The sequence below is a fragment of the Bemisia tabaci genome, chromosome 4 (assembly GCF_918797505.1).
Source record: "Bemisia tabaci chromosome 4, PGI_BMITA_v3".
Taxonomy (NCBI): Eukaryota; Metazoa; Arthropoda; class Insecta; order Hemiptera; family Aleyrodidae; genus Bemisia; species Bemisia tabaci.
The window spans coordinates 26,044,627-26,068,845 of NC_092796.1; the positions used below are offsets into that span (position 1 = coordinate 26,044,627).

The 24,219-nt window shown below is 39.9% G+C and overlaps 1 protein-coding gene across 4 annotated transcripts in view; it reads left to right on the forward strand.

The window, feature by feature from the left end:
• The window catches only part of Arl4 (ADP ribosylation factor-like 4), a 122,745-nt gene that overhangs the window by 67,868 nt on the left and 30,658 nt on the right, over positions 1 to 24,219 (forward strand). Inside the window, exons 1-2 of one of the 4 annotated variants that reach the window (XM_019060646.2) lie at positions 6,995 to 7,043; positions 9,662 to 9,709. The exons of 2 other annotated variants lie outside the window; for them this stretch is intronic. The gene's annotated coding sequence lies outside the window, so the exon portion shown is untranslated. Of the gene's footprint in view, positions 1 to 6,994; positions 7,044 to 9,661; positions 9,710 to 24,219 lie in introns of those variants that run through there. One more of the 4 variants, XM_072299566.1, reaches the window with a different exon arrangement.

Below are 24,219 nucleotides of genomic sequence, written 5' to 3' on the forward strand. Positions count from 1 at the left end.
AGGAAACATGTATCAGATTGCTTAAATTCGTACCTTGTCTAGTGGTCTATTGTGCATAGAGGCCAGTTTTTACGTCCCACTTGTATGGATGTACCGCTATTTGAAAAACGCGACGGTTGACGTCATCCATCGCAAAAATGGGCGTATTTATGCCAAAAGGAACTATAAGCATTGAGTTTGCGTGGAACATAGTTCCTTTTAGCATATATACGTCCAAATGTATTACTATAAGACCCTCCAATCTCATGGTTTGATCGATCTTGCGCACAGAATTACTGATTTCTCAAAGAAATTACATCACCGATGAGACGGTGAAGTCAAAATGGAGAAACCCATGCCAAAAAACATTGCCAGAACATCTAGAGGAGCACCCTCATCATATTTCCTTACATGAGACAATCGAAATTGCCGTTGTCTACTTGAAATTCTGGTCGTCATAACAAGAGTTCATCGGTACAACGAGGAATTCCGGTCGTCTTATGAATAAATCCGGTTTGGAAAATATTAAAAGAATCTCGGAAGAAGCTTCAGAAAATTTTTCCTCGTATATGGAAAACAATACCGCTGGATGGCATTGTTCGATGTTTTCCAAGTTGCAATATCTCCATTAATAAGAAGTACTTGTATTTTCTCCGCAAAAATCACGGCAGTGCACGCAGTATTCCATCTATTTTTACCTTTCCTGTTTTTTTTCGCTGGCTGCGTTTATCAGCCACTTTTATTATGGTTACTGGACTCAGCATGGATGCATATCTGGTTTCCAACAGTGTGTCCGATCGTAAATTTTTCCCATACGCCTCCTGTCATTACTCCTCCGGTAGGAGAGCCGCGAATTCTGACGAAAGCAGTTGTCAGCTCTTTGCAATCCCTGGATTCCCACTGCTCGCTAATTACGCAACGTGTAAAACAAGGAATAAATTACTGGAATCTCGGTCTCAGGGCTGGGGTCGTGCCTGCCATGCCTTGATGCCACGCTCCGTTGACGCGGCAGACGACGGGAGCACCTATCGCGCGTAGCTGCCAAAATTAGACGCAAAAAGAAGCGATGGTAAGAAAAACGAGAGGCGGGATCCAGAGTTCACAAACGACCACAGAACCTTTGAAATTACTACCTTTTTCAAGAGAACGGCTAAGGAATTAAGGGTGTCGATAAGGGTCAATTTCCTAGTTCACAATCAGTTCATTGAGGGTATATATTTTACGGAATGCATCATGAGTTCGTTATTTTCGGTCGAAACATGAGTCTGAAGGCGATTCTGCAAAAACACGTAATTTTTACCGCGATTGTACGAAAAACACGTGCTTTTCATCACGGTTTTTTTTTTTTTTTTTTTTTTTTTTTTTTTTTTTTTTTTTAAGCCATTTTTCCGGCTTTCTCGTTTTAATACCCGTTTTCGGGCCGTCACTAATCGCGACCCCCCAGTTGCGTGGTCGAGAAGTTTTAGCTCTCCTGCGTAATGACCTTTGATGCATCCTCACAGATGCACAACGCAGGAACTCAAATGTGAATGTGAAAATTGTAGTGTGGCATGTGTAAATTTTTCTAAAACTATATTGATCTCCCTCCATCCCCCTCACCCCCCCCCCCCAAAAAAAAAGAAAAAATCAATTACGAAAAAAAAATAACCAGCAGTTGTAAGATTTAATGACGTGCACACAAACTAGTGGCAAAGCGTGAGTTATCGATTATCGCTGTTTCCGCAATTGAAGCTGTGATAAAGAATCGATTATTAAGGTGTTCGTTGCAAACACCCTGTTTATCGATCCTTTTCCATAGAGTACCTATATTGAGAGAGTATGGCCACTGGGGTTACCACCTCTGATTGGCTCAGCCATCTTAGGCTAAATGGAGCCGTTAGGACCCAAAAATGGCGGACGCCATAAATTAATGTAATGCAAAATGACTCAAAATGTAGTTTTCTTTGCTTATCGTAACGAGAAATTTACTCAAATGCACTATTGCGACATCTTTACATAATTTTAAGGCTAATCGTGCGCAATTTTTGAGAAACATTATCTTAGATGTAATAAGGTTGGCAGCCTGTGCGGTTGGCAGGGGCGGACTGGTAGTCGAAAAGTTAGGAGGCGACCTAGATCTGGGGGCCCCTCCTGTCTTCGGGGCCCCTCTAAGAAGATCAGAGGGCCCTTCCCCGGAAAATTTTGAAAATTTAACACTTTTTATTTTCAATTTTAAGCATTATCTGAGTTAAATTCTAAAGTACTTGAACTTCACAATAACCCATTCTCAGGATTCTTCGGTGGCCCCTTCATCACCTAAGCTTTAGGCGACCTTTCGTGTTTCTCAGAGACAAATTTTCTAGGATTTCGGGACCTTTTCGTGACTGAGAAGGATAGAAAAATTACAACATTACGGGAAAAAAAACGATGACCTGAAAAATTTTCGCCGCGGGGGCCCCTTCGGGACATCCGCGGCAAATTGTTAGGAGGGGATTGCCTCCCCGCCCCCATGGCCAGTCCGCCCCTGGCGGTTGGTGATAACCCTCAAAAGTTGGCAATGACCCCCCTCCCATCCACAAAAACCAAAACGAAGCACCGCCATTTTTGGGTCCTAAGCTTCTCCATGGGGCCCAGTGGCCATACTCTCTCAATATGGGTACTCTACTTTTCCATAGGTTTAAAAGGCAGATAAATCGATCTATCGCGAAACGCACCTCGCCACTGACTCGAACGATTTTTGCACGAGCTGGTAACTTGACGACTGACGTGCGTGGATGCAGGTGATGCGTTTCCCGTTACGTTCCGCTGGAGGTCCTTTTTACGAGACCATTTGCGTTGGGTCGGGTGTTTTTGCGACTGGATGACTGGGAGGTGATGACGTCATCGCCTCGTGTGTGCACAGCCCGAGTTCATTAATCATAGTAATCAGAGTACTAGGGAACGTAACCCGAGATTTCCAGGCGCGGAGTCGGTCGCGGCCAGGCGAATGTCCGTGACGTAATCCGTGTATCGGTGACCGTTGACGTAATTTTAAATGGTCCAGCTGAGCATGGCGGGGGTGTTTTCGACCCTTTCATGTGAGGTCTCTCTCCATACAGAGAAATGGAAAACGGTGGTCAGTCAGGGACGTGTACTTACTGACGTAACATCAGTAAACACTGCAAGAAAGTAGTGCAATTGGACTACATTTTGCAATTTGGAACTACAAATTCTCTAGCCCGGTTTAAAAACAACGCATATGTCATTAGTTACTTTATCCACGTAGGTGTTTTTCCAGAAGAGCCAGAACTTATAGTTCCAAATTGCAAAATGCAGTCCAATTAATACCGGGCAGTTCTGTGGCCAAAGTGCGAAACCACGTACCTATCTCCATTACAGTGCTATCAAAAGTATTTTTGAAATTTTTCGAATTTCGTCAGTAGAATGTGTTGAAAAAGTACTGAATTTTTCTGTTGAGGAGGTACTGAATTTCTTGGGAATGCACTGAAAAAGTACTATAAAAGTACTGATTTTTGGCCAGCCTGTTCTAGTAGACACCCTGACCATGATGATTTCAGTCCTTCGTCAGTGAGAGATACGGTGGTCTTTCCGATTAAGAACTGCCTAATTCACACTCTTTTTCTACCCGCTGTACTATGATAAAAAGTCCATCAGTATGATGGTCCGAGCAAATTTCGCGATGTAGGCACTTGGGAAAAGAGCTGTACTAATAACAGAGCAAAGGTTGTTTTTTCGAGGAGGAAATCGAATAAGCTGAATTAAAAGTACAACGCCGTGCTCAACGCTGCGAATCGCGCATGCTGGCCAAGCACCGAAACACAATCGAAAACGCGACGCGCGACGTAGCTTGCACCCTAATGACTCTTTTATGGAGAATGCTACGCTCGCGCGAGTGCGTGTGTTTCTCTTTTGTTTGATGTCATAAAATCCGTGTTTTATGGCCACGTGTCTCCGAATTTGATGGTGCTCGTAATTAAAAGCTCAAACACTGAGTAGCGCTCTCGTAACTTCAAGTTTCAGCTTCAACGGTCCGCTCGATTCCCGGCATATCGTTTTACTGCCAAAGGCCTTGACACCCTTGATTCTCTCCCGCATTTGCGTTTCTTGCCGCGGTAAGCTCAACATAATTGCGTAATTTAAGGGGCCTGGTCGGCAGTCCTCGAAAAATCTCTCATGAATAACATGATATGATTAAGTTAGTTATAGTTAGTTAATTTATTTAGAGACATTCAGCAACTCAGGCTATTCTGCCGCGCTAAGGAAGAACGCCGTAAGAACCTCTAGGCGTTGCCAAATTTCCTTAGATAAATCACGAATTCTCGGGAACATTTTTAAATAGTTTTCTTTCAATTTTTCAGATAATTTTGTTCGCAATTTTACCTAAAGTTCTTGAAAATTTCATGGAAAAATATTCATAACTTTCCTCAAATTTAAACATTTTGTCGAAGGAAATATGGCAACTCTCGAATGTTCCTACGGCGTTCTTCCCTAGCACGGCAGTATTAATGTGTTTACAAAGAGTATGAAAGATGGGTGCATGTACAAAAATACAGATTTTTAAATTAAGGGAGGCAAAAAGTTTCAATATTTTAGTCGTGACATTGGGTTCATTGTAGGTCAGTGGGTTTGCATTAGCATGTTTGCTTGTATGCTTTACTTTAAGCATGTATTCAAAAGAAGTTCACCATGGAAGATTTGAGAAAGATACTATCTGTTTGAGGGATCAGATTTTAGGTTTCGAGTTTTTACAACCCGGTTCAGTGGTCATTTTTTGCCCAATGGCTACCGATAGCGGTGAAAAAATATCACGTAGCCTGGAGTAAATGGAGGGGTTTCCTGATGTCCTATTATGTAGATAGACTTGTTTCGCAATAGACTTCTTAAACTGGGAGTTACATCCAGCAGTAATTTTATCAAAATTGATCGTCGAAATTTTGGCGAGGCGAGTTATTTCACTCAACGTTGCTCATTTTCTTCGAAGAATTTTAAGACGCGTCTCCATGAAAAACAGCTGAGCGCTTTTCTAAGAGCTTTCTTGCTTGTTTAATTCTCTCTTTGATAAAATACTCAGAATGGGCCCAAAGCGGACTCTCGTCCGAAAGAATTGTCATCGATTTTCGATGATATCGAAGCCGTAAAAATTTAAAGTACACCTCTCATCCTACCTTCGCGTTATCACCCGTTGATCAATCAAACTTGCATCGTAGGATAATGATGAACAGGATACGTACTTTTAAGTCATTAAAATTGATATTAATCCGTGTAAAAACCTCGCATAATCCCAATTTAAGATGATTCAGTCGTGAAAAAAAAGTTTAACGATATGGTTAGCCATGCAGGAATGTTTATCGCCACGTTTAATCGGTCTGACTGATCTAATTTTCAACATGCTTTCCTCCGCATATTTTCGAGGATTTCACACTGACATCAATCTTTCCACGTTTCGGCTATCATCGTGCAGACAATCTCCCCAGGCGTCCTGTTCCAATTAAAATTGCTCACTCTTCTTTGACGAGAGAGCGGCTGTATTATTTTTAGTCACATATCGTCGCTCCTTTGACGTAAGGGCGTATCTCGATTTCCGCATGAGCCCCGGAAAGCAGGGAGTTATATGGGAGACAGGGCTCACGTGGAAAATGAGATACGCCCTTAGGTCAAAGGAGCGACGATATTACCACCGAATACCTCACTGAGCCTATTAAATTTACCAAAAATGTGGATATTTCGCTGAGCATTCGCTGTTTTCTTTTGTTTGTGGTACGATTTATCAACTGCACTTGTCACCAAACGGAATTTTTTGTCGATTTATGGAGATGAAGTCTCAAAATAATTATGGATGCCATTGAAAAATATCCGCGATGCAACGTTCAGAAATTAAAGACCTGTACGCTCATATTTGTGAGACTGGTATTCTAACAATACTGAAAAAAAAAATTTCTGATCTATTATTTGGACTTAAAGCGTCGTTTCTTGTCGACAAAATTCGGGGTTTTCAGTAAACGATAGAGAAAGAACGTTTCTTTAACTAAAAAAAAAATTTTAAGTTAAATTCGCACGGATTTAACTTTAAAAAAAAAATTGTCGACGAGAAACGTCGCTTCAAGTCAAAATAATATCTTAGTACACATTTTTTTTCTGTGAACCTTTGGTTTTCAATCATGATTATTATAGCAGAGAATTTCCCTGTCAAGTGTGGTCTTTTTTACGTGGTGGAAAAGTCCACTCACTGATTTTCCGCCATCAACAGCTTACTCTCCGTCATGAGTTTCCATGGCCAATTACTTAGAGTCCAAATCCTTTTACTTTGTTTATCTCTGAGGTGTAAGTTACACGTATTTGAATTGATACGAGGCTATTCTAATGCCCTTCAGATCTCTCAGAGACTCGGCCAGTCGGCCAGTTGATTGATTTACCATTAGACCTTCACCTTTCCCCTCGATCTTGGTATACTGCCGTGCTAAAGAAGAACGCCGTATGAACGTTCGAGAGTTGCCAAATCTCCCCAAATAAAACTTGTATTTTTGAAGAAAGTTATGCATATTTCTCCTTGAAATTTTCTGACTTTTTAAATAAAATTACGAACAAAATCTACTGAAAATTTGAAGAAAATATATTCACAAATTTTCCTGAAAACTCGTGATTTTTAGAAGGAAATTTGGCAACGCATAAAGGCTCGTTCGGCGTTTTTCCTTAGCACGGCAGTATACCTTGGCGTCGCTGTTCCGCACTTACTTTAAAAGTTTTGAGTCCACAAACAATACAAGAGCCAAGATTGCCGTTCATAGCAGAAGTGCCGTAACTTTATTCTCGATTTTTTTTGTCCTTTCAGTTTTTAACCGATGAACCAACGAGCATTCATCCATCTGAATAATAACATAACTGAGTCTTATCACTAAGAATTCAAATTTGCAAGATGAACATCATGTTGATAAGGTTATCTTGTAAAAGATTAAAATGCTTGAAACAAAAATGCAAAAATGCAATTCTTAATGAGAGTAATGGCTTTTTTTCTAGGGACTGCAGAAAAAGCATTGTGGCTAATTCTGGACGGCCAAGTGCATCGTTGAATCTGCCCCTTGAATCGAGTGTGCGATCTTTTTCGGTGCATTTGCTAGTGTTAAAATTTTTGGGTGTCGGGCTTTTAGTAAGCAAAAAAATAATTTAACAGAGCTTTAAACTCATGTGTGTCAGTGACACTCGATAATACTGGAGCTAAACTTTTCCAAACCAATTAGATGCCGAGAGATTATGGATACTACAATTTTTCTAAAGGAGGAGTTGCGTTTTGGGCCTTTTCCGGCCCCACCTGGATTTTGCTAAATGTTTCATATTTTCAAAGTACTAGTTTTAGGTAGACTCTGTGCCAAATATTAGACCGAACGGAGCCCATGCAAGGGCGCAGCAGCGCCTCAAACCCAAAATCCTGGAATCGAAAAACAATTATTTTCGTCGACTTTTTCGACTGTTATCACTCTTCCAGCACATGATTCTTATGTATTTTTTTGCGTACTTTTCGTTTCTGGCCTTTTTAAAGGCCTCCGATAAATTTTAAGGGGCCTTATGGCCCATTGTTGCCATTTTTGGCCCATTTTTAGGGGTTTTTTCCATTTAACACATTCAAAACTCAACTTAATCCAAAAACTGTGTACATTTTTGAAAAGTACGTAAAAAAATGAATAAAAAATGTTCAGTAAAATTTTTTCCTATGTTGCCAAATTTCCGAGAAAATTGGTCCCAAAGTGTCGAAAACGGCAAAAAATCGATAAATCGCCGCGTCTAAGGTTCAAGAAAGTGGAGTACATTTTTCATACTGTACCAGATAACAGCTCTTATCCATCCATACAACATACTAAAATATCATAGTTGTACCTGGATTCCCACGATGTGAAAATTGACCGAGATGTCGATTTTAGCGGCCTTTTTATACTTGAAGGCAGCTCTTTTGAATGTTTTTCGACCTTAGTCACCCTCTATGGGTGTGTACTATATGTATTTTTCTACGTACTTTTCATATCTGGCCATAAAAATGGCTTCCTGTGAGTTTTAAAAGGCCTAACGGTCCATTGTTGCCAATTTTCACCAATTTTTAGGGGTTTTTTCAAGTTTACGTGTGTGAAACTTAATTTAATCTAGAAACCGTGTACAATTTCGGAAAGAACGTAAAAAAATACATAGAAATGTGATTTGTACCTTTTCCCTACGTTGCCAAATTTTCGAGAAAAATCGTCCTGAAGCGTCAAAAATGCCAAAAATTGGATTAATCATCACGTCGGAGGTTCCAGGAAGTGAATTTCGAGTTTTTTTTCACTACAAATAACGTATCGAAAATGGAAAATTGCAATGCATCTCAAGGAACATGTAATGGCGCAGATGAACGTGACAAAACGGGCCCTCAAGGTGCTTTTACTTTATCCTTCACTCCAGTTCACCTCTTTATTCCTGTAACCTCGAGATAATCCTTGGTTCTCAAGATGCTTGCTACAGGCCAAATATACCGAAGAACAGAAAATGCGTGGAGAAAGTGTCCCACGATCCACATGAATGTCATAATTCACTTCCTGGAACCTCCGACGTGATGATTAATCCAATTTTTGGCATTTTTGACGCTTCAGGACGATTTTTCTCGAAAATTTGGCAACGTAGGGAAAAGGTACAAATCACATTTCTATGTATTTTTTTACGTTCTTTCCGAAATTGTACACGGTTTTCTAGATTAAATTAAGTTTCACACACGTAAACTTGAAAAAACCCCTAAAAATTGGTGAAAATTGGCAACAATGGACCGTTAGGCCTTTTAAAACTCACAGGAAGCCATTTTTATGGCCAGATATGAAAAGTACGTAGAAAAATACATATAGTACACACCCATAGAGGGTGACTAAGGTCGAAAAACATTCAAAAGAGCTGCCTTCAAGTATAAAAAGGCCGCTAAAATCGACATCTCGGTCAATTTTCACATCGTGGGAATCCAGGTACAACTATGATATTTTAGTATGTTGTATGGATGGATAAGAGCTGTTATCTGGTACAGTATGAAAAATGTACTCCACTTTCTTGAACCTTAGACGCGGCGATTTATCGATTTTTTGCCGTTTTCGACACTTTGGGACCAATTTTCTCGGAAATTTGGCAACATAGGAAAAAATTTTACTGAACATTTTTTATTCATTTTTTTACGTACTTTTCAAAAATGTACACAGTTTTTGGATTAAGTTGAGTTTTGAATGTGTTAAATGGAAAAAACCCCTAAAAATGGGCCAAAAATGGCAACAATGGGCCATAAGGCCCCTTAAAATTTATCGGAGGCCTTTAAAAAGGCCAGAAACGAAAAGTACGCAAAAAAATACATAAGAATCATGTGCTGGAAGAGTGATAACAGTCGAAAAAGTCGACGAAAATAATTGTTTTTCGATTCCAGGATTTTGGGTTTGAGGCGCTGCTGCGCCCTTGCATGGGCTCCGTTCGGTCTAATATTTGGCACAGAGTCTACCTAAAACTAGTACTTTGAAAATATGAAACATTTAGCAAAATCCAGGTGGGGCCGGAAAAGGCCCAAAACGCAACTCCTCCTTTTTTAGAAATATGCAAATTATCATTTTTGCAGATTTTTAAATTTAAATTTACTCAGAAAAATTAGCTTCAGAATAATTTAACATTTTCCCGTGCTTTATTATACTCAATTTTATTTCTTTCTCTGTTTCAGGTAACTATTCTACTTAAGAAGTCATTGAATGGCAACATTACTTAGTTTGTAAGTAAATTCCAAAGCATTTATTTAAAAAATAAAAAAATAATTTAGTATTTAACCTCTATGTTATGTTTTTTTGAAGGCAGGTCTACAATGGTTTAAGTATAGAGTTATGCACTCCACGCGGTGTTGCATTATATCCGTTTACTTATACGTTTAAAACAACTGTCATTTTGCGAAGTTTTTATGAGAAAATTGACTTATTCTTCGCGTAAATTATATGAAAAAATCTGAGGAGGGTTCGCTTTTGATCTGTAATCGGATGCATAGTTCTTTTTTCTATCACCCATAACCCTGTCCATCAACGTCAAGTCCCATGAATTCGATTTCGTGACAGCATATGTTGACCAGTTCAAAGAACAATAATACAGTCCAATATATACTACGGTCATAATAGTTGTGAAAAGTCAATAAGATTCTTTCTCTTGACTCAGCGGCTCTTACAGCTTTTGCTACTTTCAGATGAAACAAAAAAAAAAAAAAAAAAAACAAAAAACGGATAAAATAAACATCACGGTCCGTATAAAATGCCTCGGCCTGACGGGCTGTGTTCATAAATATTAAATCTATCCAAACGCGCACCAAAAGGCATTATTGGACCTCATATATTTATTTTCTGTCCTTTTTTGCTCCTCGAATTTTCAGAGAATCGAGGGAAATCCTTTCGACTTCCACTCAATGCTGCTCACTCAGTGCTATTCCAAATCGAATAAAGCTTCGAAAATTAGATGCTGCTTTCCAACTCCAAAAGTTATTCATGAATTGGGAAAGCTAACGTGCATGTAACGCCTCAGTATAAAGTAGGCACTATTATACTGCCATGCGAAGGAAAAACGCCGTATGAACATCCGAGAGTTGCCAAATTTCCTTCGACAAAATGTGTATTTTTGCGAAACGTTATGAATATTTTTCCTTGAAATTTTCAAGAACTTCAAGTGAAATTGCGGAATAAATTATCTGAAAATTTTGAAGAAAAATATTCACAAGTTTACCTGGAAATTCGTGTTTTATCAAAAGAAATCTGGCAACGCCTGAAGGTTCATACGGCGTTTTTCCTTAGCACGGCAGTTTTGTTCTCTCTACTTAGTACTGCCACTCTGGCATAGGTTTTATCGTCAATAATATTTACGGTTCCTAAGAGGGTAGCATCCGGTGCTTAAAAGTTTGGTTTCTCTACTGAAATGGCTACTCAGATTTTAAGATGAAGTTGGGACACTTTTTTTGACCCGTATAAAAGCCATTCCTCTCACATGAGCTTACGTAGTGCCCCTTGAAATTGAATAACTAGGATGCTATCTCGGGGGCAGCTAACGTGACACGAGCCCCGAGGAAGCTACCCATCTTGAAGGTGGATGTCACGAAAGATAAACGAATTAATGTAAATATACTGTCAAGTACTGACCACGCTCCCCAAGAACCGGTTCAACTATACATCAGGGTGATCCAAAAATACCGTACCGCCCCTTTAGCTCCTTGGGTTCTTGCCTCTTTTTAAGACGATCCCCTGAAAATTTTCGGAGGGGGTGTCTCAAAAGTCGTCTCGTTGTATGCGTCAATAAACCAACGATGAATTTTAAGAAAAATTATTTAATGAGCTGCAACATAAATACGATTTTAGCACACGCTAGATTCAGACGGAAAACGCACGAGAAAGAAATTTTGCGATATTCACAACGAAAGGATTCGCAACGACTTATTCCCAACAGGATCGTTTCATAATCAATATCATTTTTTAATTGATACATTGTCATTCTCGTTTCATCATAATTTGTTCTATGAAAAAAAGTGCTGAATTATCCCTATATTTTGTCCGAATTGGATTGAATGCACATGAAAAGGAGTGAATTATTATCACAGAGTTGGGAGTTGGGGTTTATGCTTCAGTGGTATTCTGTCTGTCCAAAGGTCTCTGCGGCTGAGCTTCATTGAGTCTGACAGCACAAAATAAGCTTTAATCCTGCATCGAGCCACCCTCGTACTATGAAAATCCAGTGCTTACCTCGCGCTTTTCAATCCAATACAATTCGCGGGTTCATTAACCTCGTATTTCTGTAATTCGTCTGGTTTTCTCCCCCAACCCTTCTCCACTCCATTGAATGCATTGAATATTCACGCTTTAAAGTTAACGAGATCATGTTCATTAACTCGGTGATTTAGTAGTTAGTTTTGAAAAAGCATAATGTTTGGCGCAAGTTAAGAGGAAAGTTTTCGTCTCGTGCAAAAAACTTCCAATGCACCGAATTAGTGTAAAATATATGGGTGCTCCAAATTTGCCCCCAATGGGTTTTGATTGGGTTGAGTTCAATTTTTTTTATTTTATTTTTTTTATTATTTTTTTTCCTTCAATCGTGCAGTATTAATCGAGTCCTGTATGTATTCGAAATGCTATATCTGAACGCGAATTCTCATGATGCATTTCAGCGAAGATTTTCTCCCTCGCAAAAAGCAGTGATCGACATCATTCATTCACTGTGTTGGTGCATATCATGATTTTTTCCACCTTGAATTTATCAGTAAATCGTGCAGACCACGGGGTAAATACCCTGCATTCCCGCGCTCCAAAGCTGAATAATTTTGAAGACAATTTGGCAGCCATGTAGTGTCAAGAGCATGATCTGGGTACCAATGTTGTCATAACGTACAATATACAAAACCGTTTCATCCAACTGTTCGGAGGAAATGATATTTGGTCTGGCAACGATTCTCAACGAACACTATTTGTTTGTAGTCATTGCACGAAAAAAGAGCGAGAGCTGTTTAGGGCACGCGGAGTAGGCAAACATGAAACAAAATCATATCGGGCAAACTCAAGAATGGAGACAAGTGACAAACAAGAAACGAAGTAAACTGTCTAACTGTAACAGAGAGTGACATATTGAACCGACAGTTGAAAAAATTTAACATTTAAAAGATTGTTGAAGTTTCTGCTGAAGATGTCGTCTCGGCACCAAAGCATTGCGGGTGCGTCGAGAGTAAACATTGGTGAGCTCCAATTTGTGTTGTCCTATCGACTCACACTCAGTTTCATGCCATGCACACACCCACGAGAAATGTGCCAACCGCGATACCCACGTGCAAAAAGTTAACGTGGAATTCGGAATTGCTTTTCACGTGTTTTGTGCTGTATTTTAGTGTTCCCAGTACGTGCCCACGGGAAAACTGACAATGAGTGGGAGTTCCATTCCAGGTTATCACTGCCGAAATTGCATGAGAACTCGGAGTAAAATTATTTTGACGAGACCTGATAAAAGTTTTAAGCGTTCCTGGAATCTGTAAATATTGTGCAACTCGTTAATAGTTTTTTTTTTCCAACTGATTGACGACCTTGGATAAACTTCAATACATTGTAAATTGAGTCAAATATAAACATAAACTCACGCATGTGCCATTTTCGTTTGCTGTTTATCAACGTTTTGAGCAATCTCCATCACGAAAAGACACGCGCACGCGCAGTCTCTTCAGTATTAATGGTTGACAAGGTTAAGTCCAAGTTTTCAGCCATAGTCTGACGGATTCGCTTATTTTTCTTCATGCGGCAATTGCTCAGGTTTTTTTGAATGATATTTTCGGAATCGCTGAGCCACAATTTTTTTCCGTTTCTTCGATATTAAATGTATCATGAAAATTTGAATAAAAATTTAAGTTAGACCAGAAATCAACCCAAATCATTGTGAGTAAAGTGATGCTTATGATTTTTCAGATTTCTTTTAGTTTCCATGCCTATTAGTAGTTCCTATATTTCCAAGGAAGTATAACTGAATTCAGTTATACTTCAATAGTAAACTCCGTGCCTCGGAACTGAGGTTCAGTTGCTATAGATTTTTTAAGTTTTCGGATCGCAACCCAAAAACATAATGTCCAGCTGCCGAATTCAAATGACACATCTGAAGTACTTTGGTACTTCAACCGAATTTTCTATGGCGTCGAAGTACGAAAATACTATGTGTGTGTGACCCAAACTTCGGCAGCTTGACCACGAAATTTGGAATGTACGACCCGAAAACTTCGGAGATCTAAGTATATGACCTGAGCTTCGATCTGTCCCAGGCATGAAGCCTCTTTCTCCGTGAAACGACACCTCATTCTCACTCGAGCTATAAAGCATGATGATTCAGAGGAAAACGTGCTCAGGTACACGTGTAGCACTATGGTTCGAAGCAATCAATATATGAATTCCTGTATACTTATTTACTTTCCAAGTATTTTTCCAGCGAGGAGCTGACGCAAGCATCGGTTCTAATCGTATCAACCCTCTCTGAGCGTAACGTTTGATTTTAAGTAAAAGCCATGGAAATTGGTGAGACGAAGGAGAGAAGTGTGTGTAATTGGATGATCCACGATTTGGCAGTGATCTGAGTTGAAAAGGAGCTTTTAATAATGCCTCGGCCCGGTATCTGGTACGTGAATGGAGGTAAAATCCGCAGCCGCGGGAGAGGGCTAATACGTCGCGGAGATGATGGAAAACCAATTTCGTGAGGAATTATGAACGGGCCGACCGACGTAATCCCCCGACCATGAGCTCAGCTTTACGTCTCGAAACGGAATACATCGCATGTTTCCACCTGCTTTGTTGTCAAATTTCAAGCAATTATGACCTGGAAATGGATTTGGGATTTATGAACGCAGCATAGATTGTCGGTCGAATCGGGCAATTTTGATTTATTGTCAAAGCAGATAGCCCATCGGTCCACCTTAGTCCTTTTCTCAGGAAAACTTTCGGTTAGCAAAAAGTGAATGAAGGGCCGAAATAGTCAAATCTTGATTGTCAAGAGTTACTTTATTTGGTCGATAGGATCACAGTCACACGGAGAAGAAACTTCGAGCGCGGGACCCAAAGTTGAGCTCGCACGGATCTCTAAAGTCTGCGAATCGCGCATCCAAAAACTTGAGGTCCACCTGCCGAAGTTCGGGTCATTCATCTGAAGTACTTCAGTACATACCGAAGTACTTCTGGTATGTGTACCGAACCCTTCGGTAAACACTGGAGTACTTCAGATGTTTGACCCAAACTTCGGCAGGTGGACCTCAAGTTTTCGGATGTGTGATCCGAAAACTTCAGAGATCCATTCGACCTCAACTTCGGGTCCCACGCACGAAGTTTTTTTTCCGTGCACTGCCAACAAAAAGGTAATAAACACATGAAATAAATAAATAACTAAATAAAAAAAATGTGAACAAGCTGCTCTAAACGCACTGTTCTACTAGCAACTTTGTAAAGTATCGATGGTCAAAGTGCGGAACCACGCATCTCCATCGCGGTGTTTTAAAATTGCCGCTCCTTTTTTATTTTTTGAGGAAAATAAAGCCAACTTTAAGACGGGATGCTGTGCCAACTTTAAAGCTTAAAATTCACACAGAATATTCTGCCAACAGAGAAGAAAATTTTTATTATAGACGGGATGTTGTGCCAACTTTAAAGCTTGAAATTCACACAGAATATTCTGCTAACAGAGAAGCAGAATTCAGTAAGTTTTTTAAGAAATTACGTCGACCAGTTTTCCGAAGAAAAAGTAAAGTATAACAGGAAATCTGCAACGTAAACTTGGTTTCGCACTGCAGCCATCGATATTATGTATAGCTTCAACTTGAGCAGTAAGATTTCACTTCTTTCCCGCTGGATGGAAGTCCGGAGCCCGTAAAATGATTCGGTTCCAGTTTGGTGTAATCCACTCTCGAGGAGGAGGAGCGCACGTAGGAACGTAACAGTTGATGGGAGTAATGCAAGAAAAATGGGGAATGAAAGTAAAAGTGAACTGCAGCAGGTGAAGTGTTCATTTATCTTGGGTTTTCTGTCCGCATTGGTAAATTGATGAGTCACGAACGTGACTCGAAAACGCCGCTCAAAAATCGCTTTCGACGCTCTCAACATGTCGGTCGTTGCCATGTTTGGTCGCCTGACGGATGACTCTGGAATCTCTGGATGGAACTCAGCGTCTGCGCAATGTCCCTTGCTTTAAATTAAGTGATCATTACGAAACTTCATCCTGGAATCGGAGGGCCTCTACTGCCGTACTAAGGAAGAACGCCGTATGAACATCTGAGAGTTGCCACGTTTCTCTTGATAAAACTTATATTTTTGACAACATTTATGTATATTGTTCCTTGAAATTTTCAGATATTTTAGATTAAATTGCGTACGAAATTGTCCGAAAATTTTGGAAAATAATATTCACAATTTTCCCAGTAAATTCGGTCTTTATCGGAGGCAATTAGGCAACGTCTGAAGGCTCATACGGCGTTCTTCCCTAGCAGTCTACGCGCTCGAATCGCGAGTAATCCATCGTTTCGACTCGAATTGGATTGCGGCCCTATTAAAATAACCAACGCTCATTGTTAGTACTTCTGTGGGGCCGGGGCCCCTGGCAATTTCATGGAGTTAGCCGGTGAATCAGCGCTTTTACCGTAATGTTTACTTTCTAAATAAAGCGGTGTAGGTACAAAAATGTCCACGCTGAGCGCGTTAAAAGTCGAAGCCAAAGCCATTTGTCGCTGTTGGCCGCTTCTCTATTTATTGCTGCCCGTGAAAAAGGTTCGTTTTGCAACTGTTTAATCACGGAGATCGGTAGATCTCCCCGCCAAGCTAAAAATATAAATATAAGGAGAACAACCAAATAAAACCTCCCAGAGTAAGACCGGAAAACGCCTTCAAACGACTCTGCAGCAACCACACACACGCGGGGCGATAACCCGATAACCGTCGGTCGACGGTATACATTACAGAAAATATTAGGAATTGCCGATTTTCGCTGCTTTTTAACTTTTATCACCCCGTAGCAAAAAAACTACTCAAAGGATCATGTTTAAATTTGGCATGATGATTCCTCACGATTCAAAGGCCATACCTTTTGGTGTCTGATGTTTCAAAACTTATTATTAACGGAGATATGACGTTTTAAAGATTATAAAACGCCACCGGACTTCCTTCGTTAATTGCCGATTTTCGCTGCTTTTTAACTTTTATCACCCCGTAGCAAAAAAACTACTCAAAGGATCATGTTGAAATTTGGCATGATGATTCTTCAAGATTCAAAGGTCACAATTTTTGGTGTCTGATGTTTCAAAACTTATTATTAACGGAGATATGACGTTTTAAAGATTATAAAACGCTACCGGACTTCCTTCGTTTTCTAGAACTCCTGGCCTGGTTATAGCTGCCGATTCTCATTGTTAGCGCGCTTTTTTTATCAAACCAAAACAAAAACACTTGAATAAACTCATTCAGTGTCAATAAAAGAACAATTTGGGAATTTATTCGGAATATATTAAAGTTTAGCGGCTTCTTTCATAAGTTCCCGGGTCGTAAGTTATTTCTGACGCTAGAGTTCGCATGCCATTACGGCACGGCGGCGGCCATTCGTGGTTTTGTTATTGTTATCACAGGTGTTCAGTGTCAAGTGTCAATTATTGTCAAAAAACGTGTGAATTGTAATCGTTTTAAAGTTATTAATTCTTTTTCTCTGTAGTTCATATGTTGCTAAATGTGATTTAGTCCTAAATAATCATAGTTCAAGCACTTGAAGCTTCCACCGGACCCCAATCGTCTTTGAGGAAACAGCTGATACAGACTACACACCTAGAGCCCCTTTACCTATACTGTTGCTATGCCTTGACTAAGCCTTTGTTTTCTCTTACTTATTTTCATCATCATCATGTACCTTTATACCATCATGAATTCTGAGTGGAAATTTTCGGAAGTGCGTGGTTTACCTATTCTTCGGAAAAAGTTGATGGTGTAGCCACATCCAAACATCCGCGTCTCAATCTCAACTAGGTACTAGCCATAAAACCCCATGGTTTATTATTTCATTCCTACTGTACTATCTACATGTGATTTATAGGAAAGGAATATCTCTTTCTCTCAGGTAACTTATCAAGCATTATAAACGATACCCTCACTTGATTGTGATTCGCCGAGTTGGCAGCTGGTTTCCACAAGCGCAAGTTCTATCGAGTCAATGTTAAGCACTCGACACTGTATTAAACTGATTTGTGACTATGACGATGATATTCTTCTTCGTCTTCCAGATACTGAACATGATTTACTATTAGTTTTCAACGTGGCCTCTAAAATCATGAGCATTGTCTGCATTGAAAGTGTTTCGTATCGCTCATGAAAATCTGTCTTATTCTAGTAAGCGTTGCGTTGTTGAGCTCGCTGAGTGTATGTTTCTATAAAGCTCTTGTATTGTTTTTGTCACAACTCGCCAATGGTGCCATCTGTTATCATGTATTAACGTGTTATTAAGTGGTGCTGATTCAGAGCTGATCAGAAAATTGACATTAGTCTCAACATGCGATGAGCAAGCTCTAACAGCATCAGGCGCAGAACTGATTGCATAATCAAGGACTTTGTTATCATGATGCTTTTCTTTGGGTTGGTATGTTAAGTGCTTAAACTTCTTTGAAATCAAGATGTGCGTGGTTTGATCCCGGCCCTAAGTTATTAAAGTGAACCCAGAATCTGTACTTGCTGAGTCATATTCGCTAATCCTATCTCGTCGCAGCAAAGGGACATGGTTTGAATGCTATTCTCATCAAGCGTCATATTCAAGAAATTACCAAGATCGCCAATTCTTAGCTGCCTTTTCAGAAAGCAATTTACCTTGTCAGTTTGCATAGGTAGCTAATGGCTGTCTCATTCAAAAATCATGGTTCTCCGCTGATTTGATATTCAAAAATTTGCGGAGACCATGGATTGATTGTCCACAGCTGTCAATTTCAACGCAACACATCAGCCTCTGAATTCTCTTATCCATATACGCTCTCATCCTTCAAATCTTCTACAATATCGCGTGGAAAGAGTTCAATTTCCTGTGAGTATTTATGACATCATGCTTTTCAACTTTCCCTCTTCCAGAGCACAGAGTTTTTCTTTTAAGCTCCTTGTCAACCTTGACTTGAAACATGCATTTTCGTTTGAGTACCTGCTTTGCTATAATAAGTTTGGTGAAGGTGCGCATAAGTTAAAAGTGATCTCTTTCCCTCTCCTCAGAAACATTTGAATTCCTCAATCAAATGATTTTTTTTGACATACAAAATTGATCTATGTTACTTCAGGATCTGTGAATAGACTACTCAAGTAGGTAATACTTATTTTTTCATTTAATTCTACCCTGCCTTAAAAACATTTCTCATTAATTCGTTTCTTTTCTAGTTTTTATGGTAATTTTATTTTATTTTTTGAGGGTCAAGGTGCACAATGTCAAAGGATGCGTGTCCATATTTTTGTTAGTGTCCTTGTGCATGCTTTCAAATAGTTCATCACTGTTTTAGCAATACCAGGTACCCATGCTATCACTGGATTTTGCCTGATACATAAATTCTAATTTTCTCAAGGAGTTCATTTCTTTGGAGGCCTAACCAGTGGAAATTATTTTTAAGTATGTTCCTGTAAGACTCATTTCTCAGTTGTTGGGAATCTGAGATCCATTATTTATCCTTTCTTGGCTTCATTTGACTGAAAAAGTATGGCCACGTTTGATCCGATGTGTTAATTTTTGTGTTTATTTTGTAGAGAGGCACCTAGAGATGAGAGGAAAGGATGGAGGAATAATGAGTTACTCAGAAATTTTTCTCACTAAAAAACCGAAAATTCAGTGTTGGGTAGTTTAACCACGGACCAATCAGAACTTACGTCGTTTTGGAATAGCGTGGCTCTCAAGTCATGTAAAAAAAAAAAAAAAAAAAAAAAAAAAAAAAAAAAAAACCTAGTTTGTAAATCTTACTTGAACAATAAAAATACAGGATCGGATGACTTAGCTCATTTAAAAAAAAATGCCCCTTAAGCCATTCTAGAACATTAACCGAAAGCCACGTACGTATTTTCTTGTCAGAATGTACATAGGTTTATGAGGCAAAAAGCCTCAGGCCGCTCACATCCTTTTTGACGAAATAAGTGCGTAAATGACAATGAAGGCATAATTATGTCGTCTCCAAAAGCGTGTCACTCAAGTCATTTCAGAAGCAAGACTGGAGTTCTCTTAAGTCTTTTTTGAAAAAGAAATAAGAACACAGCAGCTCAGTATGACTTGATGAATGATCGACAGCTCGGATAAAAGTGGACATCCATGACCTCTAGTCTCTCTTTAAAGGGAAATATAGCATAAATTTATGGAAATGTTTCTAGAAAAAGAAGGAGAATCAAGACAATGAGAAAAAATTTCCTTCTACGCTTTTTTTTCTCGCCCACCTGGTGAAAAAATTACAGCCAGAAAAAAGAATCATCACTTTTTTTAAAGTTTCCTCAGATCTCCCTAAAGGGGCGTCAGGACCTCCCTTACGAAAATCTCGAGACTTCCTCCAGCGATAGTCACTTGAGGAAAGTTGGAGGTGATCCAAACGAGGTCTCGAATCGAGGAAGATGCTAAAATTCGGGCCAATATTTTTATTAAAAATTTGCTTTAAAAATGTCAAGAAATTACATTATATTTCATTAATTAGGTACCTTTCAAGTGCTCATCAATACCTATACCCTATCAGACACTGCAGAAGTTTTCAAATCTCTCTTAGATTGAAAACGAAATAAAAGTAGGTATAAAAATCAGACTATTCTGCTCCTTTTATTTGTTTGTGATCATTTATACGAAAAACTTCATGATATCACACCAAAAACACTTCCGTGTAAAAATGACCCGCCAAGCTAAAAATATAAATATTCGTCGCCTCAAAAGCAATGATATCAAATGAAGTAGACGCCAAGCAAATTTCCTGAATATAAATTGTAAGTTTCTCCTCCCTTCAACATTATTACCGGAAAAACGAAAATTATAGACAAAAAAAAATAATTTAAAAAAACCGATACAAATTTATCATTTTTTTTGTACAATTGTACTACAAAAAAAGGTGATAAATTTGTATCCCTTTTTTAAATTATTTTTTTTTGTCTATAATTTTCGTTTTTCCGGTAATAATGTTGAAGGGAGGAGAAACTTACAATTTATATTCAGGAAATTTGCTTGGCGTCTACTTCATTTGATATCATTGCTTTTGAGGCGACGAATATTTATATTTTTAGCTTGGCGGGTCATTTTTACACGGAAGTGTTTTTGGTGTGATTTACATTACAGCAATTTTTTGCTCAGTCAATCGGAGCATTGTCAGAGGCAGATGGATTAACTTTTCCAACTTATTATTCCGTAACGATTGACAGTAAGTCGAGGAGACCTGTAATCCTTCGAACGATCGACGAGGTATGAAAACCAGTGAAAGTGGAAGTCGATTCCGTCATGATTTTCCTCCACCGTCTATCTTTTCATCGGAGAAATGATGGTTGTTTTGTATGCCTGAATAGGTTCGCATTTATGTTTACGCGTTTGGATTATCACCCGGCGCCGCACCAAACCGCGGCGCCGGTAGTCCATCAAATAAATCCCTCACGTGACTTGGCAAAATTGTTTACAGATACGCCTTCTTGGGGCAAAGCTAAAACTAGGTGGTGCCATTCGCTATAGGCGCCAGTCGCATCACACGTTGGCATGTTTTCGGTTTCAGACTTCTGCGTGTCATTGTTGTAGGTAGATTTCCGGCACATGTTGATAGTGGAAATATGACGGTAGATATCTGTCGCAGCCGCGCCGCATATAGTACGGGAAGATATCGAAAACTTGAGGACTTCTTCGTTAAAAGAGCGTATGAGTCTTGAGATTGAGGAGCGTAGCTCTTAATTTTAAAGTACTCTATCCAAAGGCTCTGCCATCTATACTATAAGCTCCAAGACCTCCTAATTTTGCGAAACTGGTGACGCTTAGTTCCAGCGTTCTACCGGGCCGATTTTCATGATTTTTGCGGCTATCGACGGGCAATTGTCTCTAGATAAGCCAACTCTTTTCAGATTTTCAAAATATGGCCCAGATTTTTTTATATTACGTGGTAAAGTTGCGAATTCTCCCATTTAAACAATGTAAATTTATACTTTTTGTCATAGTTCGTTTGAGCGTTCTACCGGGCCGATTTCCATGATTTTTGCGTAGATCGACAGGTAATTGGCCCTAGATGAGCCCGCTCTAATTAGATTTTGGAAATAGGACCCAGGTTTTTTTAAAATCACGTTATAAAAGTGAGTGAATTTACAGAATGCTCCGGGACTGCTACCGCTATGCGCGGGAGGATGCGCAGTGGTCGAGGAGGTTGCGCAGTAGCTGGGTAGCCTGCGCATCAGCTCTATACTTATCTACACAAGATTCGCACCACCTCCCTCAAGACGAGCGGTGGCCGAGTCGTCTAAGACGTCAAATGCGTCCACTTGGACTACGATGTGGGTTCGATTCCCGACTTTTGATATACTTAATTATTACCTGATTATCATTGTTCGTTGTTTTACTGCAATACTTCATCAAGCAGTCATTCTAAAACGCTTTCTTTTGACTTCAAAAAATTATTTTTTTCTTTATTCATCAAAACCAAAAATTATTTCATTCTACAAGTAAAGTATACATCATATCGTAATTTTTTAGGGGGAAAATAAACCTAACACTGAAAGGAGGGTAAAAATAGGGCCGCGAAGCGGCCCATTGATGGCGCGGAGCGCCTTCAGGGGGTTGGGCCGCGTAGGGCCAGGGGCGTAGCCCCCTAGTGACTTTATTGTTCTCCGAATCTGCTCCGAATTTTTTCTCATTGTTGTAAGAGTACCCAAGCTTACCCTTCCCACTTTCGTGGAACGCCAGTGTTGCTGTTACAATTTTTACGACAAACCAGTAAGTGCAAAGTAAAGGCCAAAAATTGACTGGAGCTTTTTGGGGGATTTTTAATAAGAAGGATATGACAAGACCTCAGTTTGTACGCATCGTTGCTGATAACCTCAATGCCATCAAATTGCATTCGAAGATTAACGTAGCTTCTCCTCCACTGCGGGCCGATTATCGAAACTGATAGACAAAGCTACAGATAAAGACGACAAAAGGGATTTGGAGGGATCCTATTGGTGGAAGCGGGTGGTGGCAATGGACATAGGAGGTAGGTAATGGACTGAGTAACGGCAACCCACCAAAGACCCGACAGTTAGTCCATTATTTTTCTTCCTTAGTCTATGGGAACCAACCTTGTCAACCAATAGGATCGCTCCATACTCCCTATGTCTTCTTTGTCTATAGCTTTGTCTATAATCGGCCCGCTGCTCTGAATCGGAAAAATTCAATTCTCACTCAGAACTGCGGTTTGACGCCACGTTAGTTTATGAAATATCCTTCACAATGGGCTGGTTTAACGTTTTCCATTTTCAATGCCCATGGTCAAAATCATCGGGTAAGGCCGCGATCTTGACTTGGAGCAGCGCGCGCATTGCTCCGTTCCGCATGACGTAAGCGACCGAATCGGGACGGAACGTCCCTAATCCGGATTTAATTTCTCCGGAGTCTGAGTGGCAGAGTCCGTGCTCGCAGCGACGGACGCGACGCGGACACGAGGTGTCGGAAAAAGATGATCCCAACGGAGACAATGCGTCATTTCCCGAACGAAGAAAACGCCGTTCCATGGTTGCAAAATTTAAAATTTTTGTTGACAAATCGGCTAATTTTTGCGTGAGATCAGAAAAATAATCAGTTAGGAGTTCAGGTAGAAATTCCCAAAATTCTCCTTGTAAAGTGTGATCTTTGCGGGGAAATTTAGCAACATTGGAATGTAGTTAAGTTCTTTCGTGAGAGAAACGACGAATACACAGACTCAGCGGCGTCAACTCCTAGTGTAGTGTTGCCAGATTACTATACCTCAAGTATCCAAAATTTGGCGGTGGGGTGGCGTTTGCGGATTCTTATATTTTGATGGTGGCGATGCGGAAAGGCGGAACAGGGCCGGTGGAGTTTGCGGACCAGAGAATTTCGGCGGTGGCGATTGTGGACGGAGGGGTAGGCACTTAATTATGCTGCCCCCCCACCCCTGCGCTGTATATTAAAGAAAAAAATTACCGGAGAGGCTTTAAAATTATTTATAAAAATATAATTGAAAAGATGCGAATTAGCTGGGTTTTATGTAATATTTTGTCATTTGAAATGACAATAACAAACTCAACAAAAACTTTGAAATCATAAGTTCAAAACCGCTGACGCCGCAAGTTTGAATAATCACATCAAACACAGTGCGGCCGGCGCGCACGGCGCACAGTAGCGCCTTACAAGACCGCAGGATACTTCATGCATTGCGCGTACAGCACGGTGCGCGCTGACGACATAGCATAGCGCCATACAAGTCTGCAGGATACTTCATACATTGCGCGTATACCACGGTGCGCGCTCAAGTCGTTGAAAAGTTGTATTTTCTTGGTGTCGAACCTACCCCGAAGTACCCAATTTCTGAATAAAGCACACCGCCAGGTTCTGGATTCCTTTCCGTGGATGAAAAAAAAATATTAGTATTAAACATCAGAATGTTTTCAGTTTTGGAGTCCCCAAAGAAAGTGGCAACCCTGCTAATGTATTTGCTCCCTATCTATGCATGGAGAGTTTGTTTTGATGTAGAGGTGGACTCTCAGGGTAGGGCGGGATATCCCCTCCATTTTGGCCTCACTTTGAGAGCTTTTTTTG